An 11,301-nucleotide genomic window follows, 5' to 3' on the forward strand; every position below is an offset into this window, starting at 1 on the left:
GCCTCCCGAGTCCCCTGACCCACCTAACTCATGTTCTGCATTGCAGTCAAAGCAATCTTGCCAGAACCAGGTAAGAACAGATGGTATCCCCAAAGAAAGCCCTTTGGTGTCTGCTCTTAGTCCTTCTACTCTGTGGGTCAGGCCTGGCTTCCTGCAACTGTGCAGAATAGCTTTCTGCTATATACTTTTCACATACTTATCTCTGCCTGGAACATTATTCCTAAATTACTGTTGATTAATATCACTCAACACTGCTTTAGTGGCACTTTTTGGAAGGGTATTCCCCTCTCCCTGGACTAGCTTGGGTTCCTCCAATTTCACTGAATGCCTTCACAGTTTTTACATCATCATCATCATCATCATGCTTTTAAAAATCAGTCATTAAATGTAACTTTTTAAATGAGAGAACATAGTATAAGCCTGTTTATACAAAATCTTTAAAATAACAAACTCTATTACTGAGATATTAATAATAAAAAAAAAAACCCAGTCCCACTTTGCAGTAGTAGACAGGCTAAGTGCAGGCTAAGACTTTCCTCGAGCTCAATGAAATCCTGTCACAATGCGCCTCTGCCTTCCAGACTGCATGGTGGACAGATGCACTCCTAGTAATTCTATCAGTTTCCAAGGTCTATTGTTATTGCTTGGACAATAATTTGGGTGTCCACAAAACACCCATGTAGGGGCTAGTGTGGTGGTAGAAGGGGTTAAGTTGCCGCCTGCAATGCCAGCATCCCATATGGTTGCCAGTTTGAGTTCCAGCTGTTCTACTTCCAATCCAGCTTTCTACTAATGCAGCTGGGAAAGCCACAGACGATGGTCCAAGTGCTTGGCTCTCTGAACCCATGTGAGAGGCCCAGATGAAGCTCCTGGATCCTGGCTTGGCTTGGCCCAGCTCTGACCATTGTAACCATTTGGGGAGTGAGCCAGAAGATGGAGAATCTCTCTCTAAACTCTTTCTATATATATATAACTCTGCCTTTCAATTAAGAAATAAAACTTTTAAAAAAATAACAATTTAAAAGTTTTAATTATCCACATGTTGGGGGCTTTGTCCTCAAAGTCTTATGCTAATAGTCAATGGATTAATGTTAATGATTAATGGATTAGGGTGGAGACTTGAGCTAATCATAGTTTCTAGGAAGTGGGGTCAGTGACAGGCCTTAAGGTCACTGGGGTATGCCCGCATTTGTTTAAAAAAGTTGTGTTGGCCATCTCTATCTCTCTGAGCTTCCTGACTTACCACGTCATCTTCCTCAGGCTGTATGACTCCCATATGACTCATCAGATAATGGACTCATGGGGTCACCCAATCTGGATCACAACCTTCCACAATCATGAGCAAAAATCCACTTTTTCTTTAAGTTAGTGTCTCTCAAGTATCCTGGTTAAGGTTGCCAAAAGTGGATTGACACAACTACCATAACAGACTAGGCCACTGAAATGACAAGAATGTACTTCGTCCTGATCCTGGAGGCTAGAAGTTCAAGACCAGCTTGTGGATGGGGCTGATATGTTCTGAGTTCCTTCTCATGCATCCTGACCTTCTGTGCTTAGAAATAGCTGCATAGGGCTTGGCACGGTGGCGCAAGTGGTTAAGGTCCTTGCCTTGCACGCCCGGGATCCCATGTGGGCGCTGGTTCTAATCCCGGTAGTCCCACTTCCCTTCCAGCTCCCTGCCTGTGGCCTGGGAAAGCAGTCAAGGACGGCCCAAAGCTTTGGGACCTGCACCCGCATGGGAAACCCGAAAGAGGCTCCTGGCTTCGGATTGGCATAGCATTGGCCGTTGTGCTCACTTGGGGAGTGAATCATCAGACGGAAGATCATCCTCTCTGTCTCTCCTCCTCTCTGTATATCCACCTTTCCAATAAAAAAATAATAAAAATAAATCTTTTTTAAAAAAAGAAATAGCTGCATAGGCAACTACTCCCGGGGACCTCACCTCATGGGAATTATCTCTGTAGAGACTACTTCCCGCAGCAGTCCCATTCTGAGGGCCAGGCATTAAGATTTCATCAGAGGAATAATGAAGAGCACCCTTTAGCCCATGATGTTAACACATCAGCATGTGGAGGTTCAGCGTGCTACCCCTGGGAAGCATAGAGGGAGAAGAAGAGATGCAGGAAGGTACTGTGCAGATCAGGGTGAGGAACCACAAGCCAGGGTTCCAAGCCACTACCTAGAGTGAAGGGAGTATCAGGGCACAGAATTTCCCCACAAATTGCACAAAGAACCAAGTATGCTGTGACACCTTGATGTAGAACTTTTAGCCTCTGTAACTTCTGTGGTTCTTAAGATCCTCATATGCCTACAAAAACCAGGAGTTAAGACGGACAGAAACTCAATCCAGGCCTCCCAATCACTTGCAGTCTCATCTGCCTCCCAGGGTGCACACTGGCAGGACACTGGATCAAAAGCAGAGGCTAGGCTGAAAACCTCTAATACGGGATGTGAGTGTGCCAAGTGGCAGTTTAACCCGCTGCATCACAACGGCTGTCTTGACTGGTATCTCCAACAATGGGCCAAATGCTTGTCTCTGCTTGTTATTATCACTGTCACCAGATAGAAAGTTAATCTGGGACACAAATTAGGTATGAGAAACATAGACATGCAAAGGTAAGTAAGATTTTCTTAGTCATCATTATTATTGTATTGGGCTGCTTTTATGGTGGGGGGAGGGGTAGGTGATGCATAACCAAACACATTTCAACAGTCTAGCCCAATAATAACTCAATCAGTGAATGACCCTCCCAGTTCATCAGTACCTCTTGGCGAATGGGAAAAAAATGCCTTACCGTGGTGCTGTTCAATAAAGAAATTGTACTATATAGCATGTTATCTGCTTATTTTGTCTTTCTGAAACCACTCTTTACTACGAAAAGTTTCCAGTTTCCAAGGGACCCTGTGCCATCCTGAGAACACCTCCCCCCACCCCCAGTACATGGAGAACCAAGAACCAAGAACCAAGACAGGGAAAGAACAAAGTCACAAACAAATCCCCTTGGTCTAGTTCAAGGTAGAATATTTAGTAACTGCATTGTTTTTCTTGTCTTATTTGGACCAGAAGTCTGTTTAGCAAAAAAAAAAAAAAAAAAAAAACTTGTTTACATAATGGTCTGCCTAGAACATTAAGTATTTAAGATTGAAATTTAAGCTTTTCTCTTTCCTGGAATCTGGGAAGCCTGAACATAACTAACTGTTGGGTCAATCAGTTCAGTGACTGAGCTCTGGTTGGGTCCAGGCCATGGGGTGACCCAACAGGAATGCACCAAAGTGGAGAACAGAGTGTGGGGGTAGGGTAGAGGGCATCACCAATCATTCATCCAACAATACTTGAATGGATGCTCTGCCAGAAATGAGACTAGGCACTGGATGGACAGTGATTTGCCTCCATGATGCTTTCTGTTGCATGAGAGATGACCGTTTAATCACACATAAACTCCAGTCTGGGTTGGTAAGTGCTAGGTAAGTGAAGGGTTTCACAAACAGTGTTACAAATGCCATGATGGGGGCTGCCTTTTGAGGTGGTGCTGTTTGAAGAATGAGTGAGTCATGGTTGGCAGAGAAATACCTTGGGTGCTTCAGGCAGAAGCTCCAGAGGGTTCTCGGAAGGAGCACTGTGTAGAGAACTGTAGGGAAGTGCTCAGACTGTGCAGGGTCCTGGGATTCAGTTTTCATCTTTTGATCAATGGTATCAGAAGCTTGATGACCTGGAAATTCTACACATAGGTCAAGATGATGCCAACTCACTTATAATAGAAATTGAAAAGTGGTCAACATTCAACCCCAAGTTTATTGGGGTTGGATGCTTGAGATCGGGGGGGGAAAAGGAGCGGCAGAGACAGGTTTCACTATCCGACGGGAGATGTATTAGGTTTTACTGGGTTAGGGAGGTGTGGCTGTGCCATCTAAGTCTCTGGCTCATTCACTTTGGCATGCAGTGGCTTCAGTTTGCACATAGCATGTTGTTCTGAGCAGGTGCAGTTGTTTCCTTTGCACACAATATGCTTAACATGGCAGCACTGTTCATCACTATCCCCCAGCAACATCATATATGCATAATCCTGGGCACTTGCCTCAAGTGGGGAAGTCTCCAAGATGCCAGAAGAGGGTCTTTGGCAGTTAGGATCTGGAAGCTTCTTGTTCCTGATTGGTTTGGAGCTGGATAGGGCAACCTGTGGGAGATGGATACATGCTCCTGTTGGACAGGGCTTATTTTAGTGAGTCTTGTTTCTATTCTGTCTCAAAAAATGCAAATTTATGCCCACAAAATACTTGAACACAACCACTCATAGCAGTTTTAAAATAGAGCCCTCCCAGGGGCCAGTACAATAGCCTGATAGCTAAAGTCCTCAAACTGCATGTGCCAGCATTCCATATGGTTCACGTCCCAGCTGCTCCACTTCCCATCCAACTCCCTGCTTCTGGCCTAGAAAAGCACTCGAGCATGGCCCAAAGCCTTGGGACCCTGCATCCACACGGGAGAACCAGAAGAAGCTCCTGTCTCCTGGCTTTGGATTGGCTCAGTTCCAGCCACTGTGGCTGGCTAGGGCGTAAACCAGTGGACAGAAGATCTTTCTCTCTGTATATCTGACTTTCCAATAAAAATTTAAATAAAAATAAATCTTTTAAGAAAAATAGCCTCCTTAACTCCCCAACTAGACCACCTGGCTCATCTAAGTCAACAAGAAGACACTGAGTACATCACTAACAGACAGAAAGAAGGACAGATGGAACAATACTCCAGGTCAGGCTCCACAACAAGCACTTAGGTCAGCAGACACACTGAAGTAGAGAAGGACATCTAACAGGCCTTATAAAGAATTCCTCACCCCTGGTTTAACTTAGAACAATCAAGACCATTCAAGTAACACCTGTGGGATATTCTTCACCACACTGGGACTTCAGATGACCATCATATGACCATTCCCACCCAGAGATGATGCAGCCAGAAACAGCACACTCCCTCCCTCCCCTTCCCTCCTGTCCCACAGACACAGGGGGGGAAACTAAACGGAAGTGCAAGGACCCTTTCCTCTCCTTTACATCAGTTACCAGAGCCAGGATACTCCGAAAGACAGCCCCTGACCCAGATTGAACAGAAAATCTGGGTCTCACTTTACTGATCTCCACTAGGAGTTGTACAAAAATGCTTGTCAGTTGAGCTGGAAAAGCAAGCTTGGGAAGCCGAGAATTAAGGAAACCACAAAGGAGACAACTTGAACGAAGCTTCAATTATGAAGAAATCTTCAAGATAAGATTAAAGTAATCATGTCTATTTTTAATATTTTAAATCTATTAAATGTGTTCTCTTCACTGCCAGAGTCTTCCTCTGAAATTAAGAATTCACACAAGGTGGGGATGTGTGATGCCATAGAAAGGTCATGATTACTTTTTATTCAGGGTTGGAAATAACAGACCACTATGGAGCAGGAAGCTTGGTGCTTAAAAAAAAAGTTGGCTTATATGCTTTTTAAAAGGTTTTATCGCAGGCACCAGTGTAAAGCCAGAAGGACACTTTCTGAAGGTTTTAATTCATTTAAAAAATTATGGAATCTAAGTATTTTACAGTTTGAAAGAATTCTTATGGGAGCTCCAGCCTACACACGTTACAAGTGACACACAAAGAATCAAACTACCCAGGAACAGTCATGACTGACATTTGATGGCTATCTTACACTTACTGCCTCACTTAATCCTTAAAAAGTGCTGGTGAATAACAATTACTATTTCCTATTTCAGAAGTGGAGGCTTGGGTTGGAGGTTTGGCTTGAAACACCCACATTCCTTATGTGAGTGCTTCAGAGTTAAAAAAAAAAAAAAAAAAAAAAGAAAGACATATATGTCTAATTGAAAGTAAGAATTACTGAAAGAGGGAGACATAAAGTGATTTTTTTAAGAAAATTATTTTATTTTTATTGGAATGGCAGATTTACAGAGAGGAGAGACAAAGAGAAAGATCTTCCATCCACTGGTTTACTCCTCAAGTAGTTGCAATGACCAGAGCTGAGTCTATCTGAAGCCAGGAGCCCAGAGCCTCTTCCAGGTCTCCCACGTGGGTGCAGGGACCCAAGGCTTTGGGCCGTCCTCCAATGCTTTCCCAGGCCACAAGCAGGGAGCTGGATGGGAAGTGGGGCTGCCAGGATATGAACTGGTGCCCATTTGGGATCCTGGTTTGTGCACAGGGAGGACTTTAACCACTAGGATATTGTGCTGGGCAAAAAAAAAAAAAAAAACAATGAAATCTTTTTTTTTTTTTTTTTAATATATGAAATTCCCCAAAGAGTACTTTGGGAGCTAAGCAACTGATTTTTCTTCTGGGCCCACAACAGTAATTACAGAGTGGAAAAAAAATGTGGTAGATGTTGTTTGTTGTCAATATTCCTCAAAAACCTAAGGCCAAGACCTAGTAAAATTACACTGGGCAGTAGTGCCTTAGACAAGAGGGATTAGAAAGTCACTGGTTTCATACGTTCAATTTTCAGGTATGAAAGGATTTAATCCAAAATATGTATTTTAATCTATATTATTGAAAAGGGCACATGTCCATTTCCCAACCTCACTCAATAACAGGTGATTTTGAACTCTTCCAGATTGAAAAGTCTATGAATCCTTTTCTGAGCCTGACTTTGGTGGTCAGAACAACAGCCCGATTGTAACAGATTGTTGCCATGGACATTTAAAGGGGCTGGGCTGCCTCTCTCCAACTCCACACATCTCAAGAAACTGACTGGATTTTGAGAAGAAAAAACTCAGAACACTGTTTCTTATGCAATGCTCTCATTTCCAGATAAATGACTGTGGGACAATTGCCAATACATTATGAGTTTCCATTTGTCTCTCAGATTGCATTTCTTAAAATAACAACAAAAAATCAGATATAAGTGTATCTGTCCAATTTTCCTCTTAAATACATTTCACATCCTAATTACAGCATTAAACAAAATTACTGTAACAAAGAATCCCATTTAGCAAATAGTCCATTTTTTTTTTTGGCTGAATTAAGCCCAGGTTTCTTTTTCTCCACCTCTGACACATCCCTTAGGTTGGTGCTATTCTCAGATGTAGCATTCTGTCATAGTATTCAGATGGCTGTAGCAATGCCAGCCTTACAGCTCCTCAGGTGCACATCCAGCAGAGAGGGAGAAATGCACCTGTTAGCAGCATTCCTGAGTGTCCTCTGATTGTGCTGGCTTAAGTCCTGTGCCCACTGCGGGAACACATGAGCAGCTTGTTTGGGGCTGGGCCACGACCTCGCTCTTGACATGGGGGTTAGAGTGTAACTGAGAATTCCTAGACTAAGAGCACGGGAAGAGCAACTTCTAGGAGAGAATGAAGAGGCAATTCTACAGAAGGGAAGCGCAAAGAGAAACAAATGCAATGCTTAACACAGATATCACAAAGCACTGTTTCAAGCACTTGATTAAAAAAAGAAAGAAAAGATTTATTTATTTGAAAAGCAGAATAACAGACAGTAACAGACAAATAAAAGAGGTCTCCCATATGCTCAGATACCCCATGGATGGTCACAACAGGACAAGACCAGGAGCCTAGTACTCCATCAAGGTCTCCCATCTTGGTGCAGAGAGCTAACGGGAAGCAGAGCAGCTAGGATTCAACAGGCCCTCCAATAAGCACCACACCCCCACACCTCAAAAAACATCACCCTTCTCTTATCCTTCACCTCACCCCATTCCTACCCTAGCATGAGAAAACCATGAACCAGGTCCCAGTGTTGTGCAAAGCTGCTGACTGCAATACGGGCATCCTGTGTGGGCATCAGTTTGAATCCCTGCTACTCCACTTGTGATCCAGCCTCCTGCTGGTGTGCTTGGGAGAGCAGTGGAGAATGGCCCAATTCCTTGGGCCCCAGCAGCCACAGGGAAGACCCAGAAGAGCCTGGCTTCAGTCTAGCCCAGTGACCCTTTGGGAGTCTCTTTCTCCCTCTTCCTCTCTCTCTCTGAAACTCTACATTTCAAATAAACAAATAAATCATTAAAGACAAAACAAAACACCATTAACCAGTTTGGATGGCTGTCCTTGAAGTCAGCACTTATCTAAATAAACACAAGGATTAGAGATTCTATTTAGTCTTAAGGAGTGTGGAATTTAACTAAGTAAATACGGATTGTCACTTGAGAAGTGGAAAGGCTAAACAGCCAAATAGAGACCATCAAACCTAGGGAAAAAACTCAATTTGAGTTAATGTAAGCATGAATAGGCACTTGGACAATTATTTGCAACTAAAGTGAAGAAAATAATATACATACTTCAGTTACCAATGATTTGTTTAATTTTAGAGAAGGAAATATTTGAATAAAATCATAAGATTAAACACACTTAGGGTAATAGTGAAGGGGGAGATAACGGGTGGAAATTACATTTAAACTAAGCTTGGTAATAATAATTATTATTGACAGGTTGCTTGTTTTAATATTAGGCATAAATAAGAAAAATCATTATGAAAAACTGATGGTTTTATTAGGAAAATGCAATACTATTTGTGGTCACTGCGTTTCTTTTTGTAAAGATTTATTTTTTAATTTTATTGGAAAATCAGATAAATAGAGGAGGAGAGACAAAAAGGAAGATCTTCTGTCTGATGATTCACTTCCCAAGTGGCTGCAACAGTCAGAGTAAAGCCAATCCAAAGCCAGGAGCCAGGAATCTCTTCTGGGTTTCACACATGGGTGCAGGGTCCCAAGGCTTTGGGCCATCCTCGAGTGCTTTCCCAGGCCACAAGCAAGGAGCTGGATGGGAAGCAGGACTGTCAGGATACAAACTGGCATCCATATTGGATCCAGGTACATGCAAGGCAAGGACTTCAGTCACTAGACTAATGTGCCAGGCCTGGTCACTGCATTTCTTATTACATGCTACTTATTTATATTTTTACTTATTTGAAAGACAGAAAGGCAGAAAGCTCCCATTCATTTCATTCTCCCGAAGGCCTGCGACATCCAAGCTGGGCCAGGCTGATGTTAGGAGCAGCGCACTGAATTCAAGTCTCCCACACGGGTGACAGGGACTCACCTTCATGAGGTCACCCCTGCTGCCCGCCAGGGTGCTCATGAGCAGGAAGCTGGACTTGGAAGCAGAGCCAGGACTCCAGTCCGGGCACATCGAAATGGGACGGGGCAGCATAAGCAGCAATGTATCCACTCCACCAAAACCCCAGTGGTCGCTCATACCATTATGGATGGGATATTTAGATATTTATGCAGATGAAGTTAATCTTTGATACTATAAGTGAAGTTGGGTTTTTTGCAATGCAAAGTAGATCTTGAAATCATTGTATAAGCAAAGTTCCCTTTGGTGAAACTTGACCGAATCCCAATTTCAGCTAGCTCAGGTAAACCGAAATCTGCTGGATACAGCTCCTAGAATTCTCACCTGAGACCACACTGGAGCCTCACACAGAATGAAATTCCAGCACCACTACACCTGCAATCTTCTCTTCCCAGCTCTGTTTCTCTTACCCTGCCTTGCTTTCTATGAAGTAGATCACAAATCTTTCATCCTACCTTTCTGTCTTACAGAGGGACTGAGCCTCTTTGCCCAGCTGAGACCTGGCATAGACAGGTCTCAAACCCCAAACAGTTCAGATGGCTCTGCTTGAGGCGGTTATTCTTTTCCACGCCCATCAATTCTAGCCAGCTAGTGAGAATCCCCTGGAGATGCATTTGTTGCAGGAGAATGGGCACTTTCCAGGAAAAAGAGGGTTGGAATGTCGGCTTAATACAACTAGAGAAAGCCACATTGAGCATCCAATTATTTTTTCATTTTCTTTCTTTTTTTTTTTTTTTTTTTTTTTAGATTTATTTGAAAAATAGAGTGACAAAGAGAGAAGGAGAGACAAGGAAGACAGGACTCCTCCATCTGCTGGTTCATTTCCCAGATGCAACACCTAGAGCTGGAACAGCTAAAAACCAGCAGCCAGGAAATCGATCCAGGTCTCTTATATGGGCAACAGGAACCTAAAAACTTGGGACATCATCTGCTGCCTCCCAGGGCTCTAGCAGGAAGCTGGACTGGAAGCATGCAGCAGCCAGGATGCAGACTAAGCACTCTGAGACAGGGGTATCCCAAGCAGCTGCTTAACCTGCTTGCCACAACACCCATCTTATCCAGTTCTTTTCTCTTTTCAAAAGAGATTTATCTATTTATTATTGGAAAGGCAGATTTACAGAAAGAAGGAGAGATAGGAAAAGATCTTCCATCTTTGTGTTTACTCCCCAAATGGGAGCTGAAGCTGAGCTGGTCAGAAGCCAGAGGTGAGCAGCCTCTACCTGGCCTCCCATACAGGTGTAGGGGCAGAAGCAGCTGAGCCATCCTCCACTGCTTTCCTGGACTATCAGCAGGGAGATGGATCTGAAGTGGAACAGCCAGGACTTGAACCGGTGCCAGTACAGGATGTCAGCACTGCAGGTGGAGGATTAGCCTGCCGCTGCTCTCCAGTTCCTTGCTTAATAATAAAAATTAAGGTCAATGCTAAATTTTTCACTTTAACAACAGAAAGTTATAAGTATGACACTAAAGTTCACAGCTGTGACAATCTGAAGCCAGGAGCCAGGAACTTACTCCAGGTCTTCCACATGGATGCAGGGTCCCAAGGCTTTGGGCAGAACGCGACTGCCTTCCCAGGCCACGAACAGGGAGCTGGATGGCAAGTGGGGCTGCCGGGATTAGAACTGGCACCAATAAGGGATTCCAGTGTGTTTATGGCAAAGACTTTAGCTGCTAGGCCACCGTGCTGGGCCTCAAATCTCTGCTTTTAAAGCTACTCTATTAACCAAAAACCTAAGACTAAGGGTTTTGTTGTTGCTGCTGGTGTTGTTGTTTTAGGTTTTATTTATTTTGATTGGAACGTGAGATATACAGAGAGGAGGAGAAACAGAAAGGAAGATCTTCTATTCATTGACTCACTTCCCAAGTGGCCGTAGATGCAGGGTGCCACCTGTTTGGGCTGTCTTTTATTGCTTTCCCAAGTCACAAGCAGGGAGCTGGATGGGAAGTGGAGCTGCCGGGATTAGAACCGATGCCCATATGGGATCCCAGGCCATGCAAAGTGAGGACTTAAGCCATGAGACTATCGCACTGTGCCCTATGACTAAGGTTTAAATGTCTTCATGAGTTTGGGGAGCCAAATCCCATTAAAAACATAACATTCAAGGAGAGAGAGCTTTGGATAACCTATTACAGCAATTTGGAATTTGGTGGAGTGACCTATAAGAGCGCCTAAGAAGCAGTGGTTTGCTGCAGACTGCGTGCTGTTAGAAAGCAGGTGGATTTCATGGTTGC

This window comes from Ochotona curzoniae, unplaced genomic scaffold, assembly GCF_017591425.1.
Source record: "Ochotona curzoniae isolate NIBS_2020 unplaced genomic scaffold, NIBS_Ocur_1.0 contig_1014, whole genome shotgun sequence".
Taxonomy (NCBI): domain Eukaryota; kingdom Metazoa; phylum Chordata; class Mammalia; order Lagomorpha; family Ochotonidae; genus Ochotona; species Ochotona curzoniae.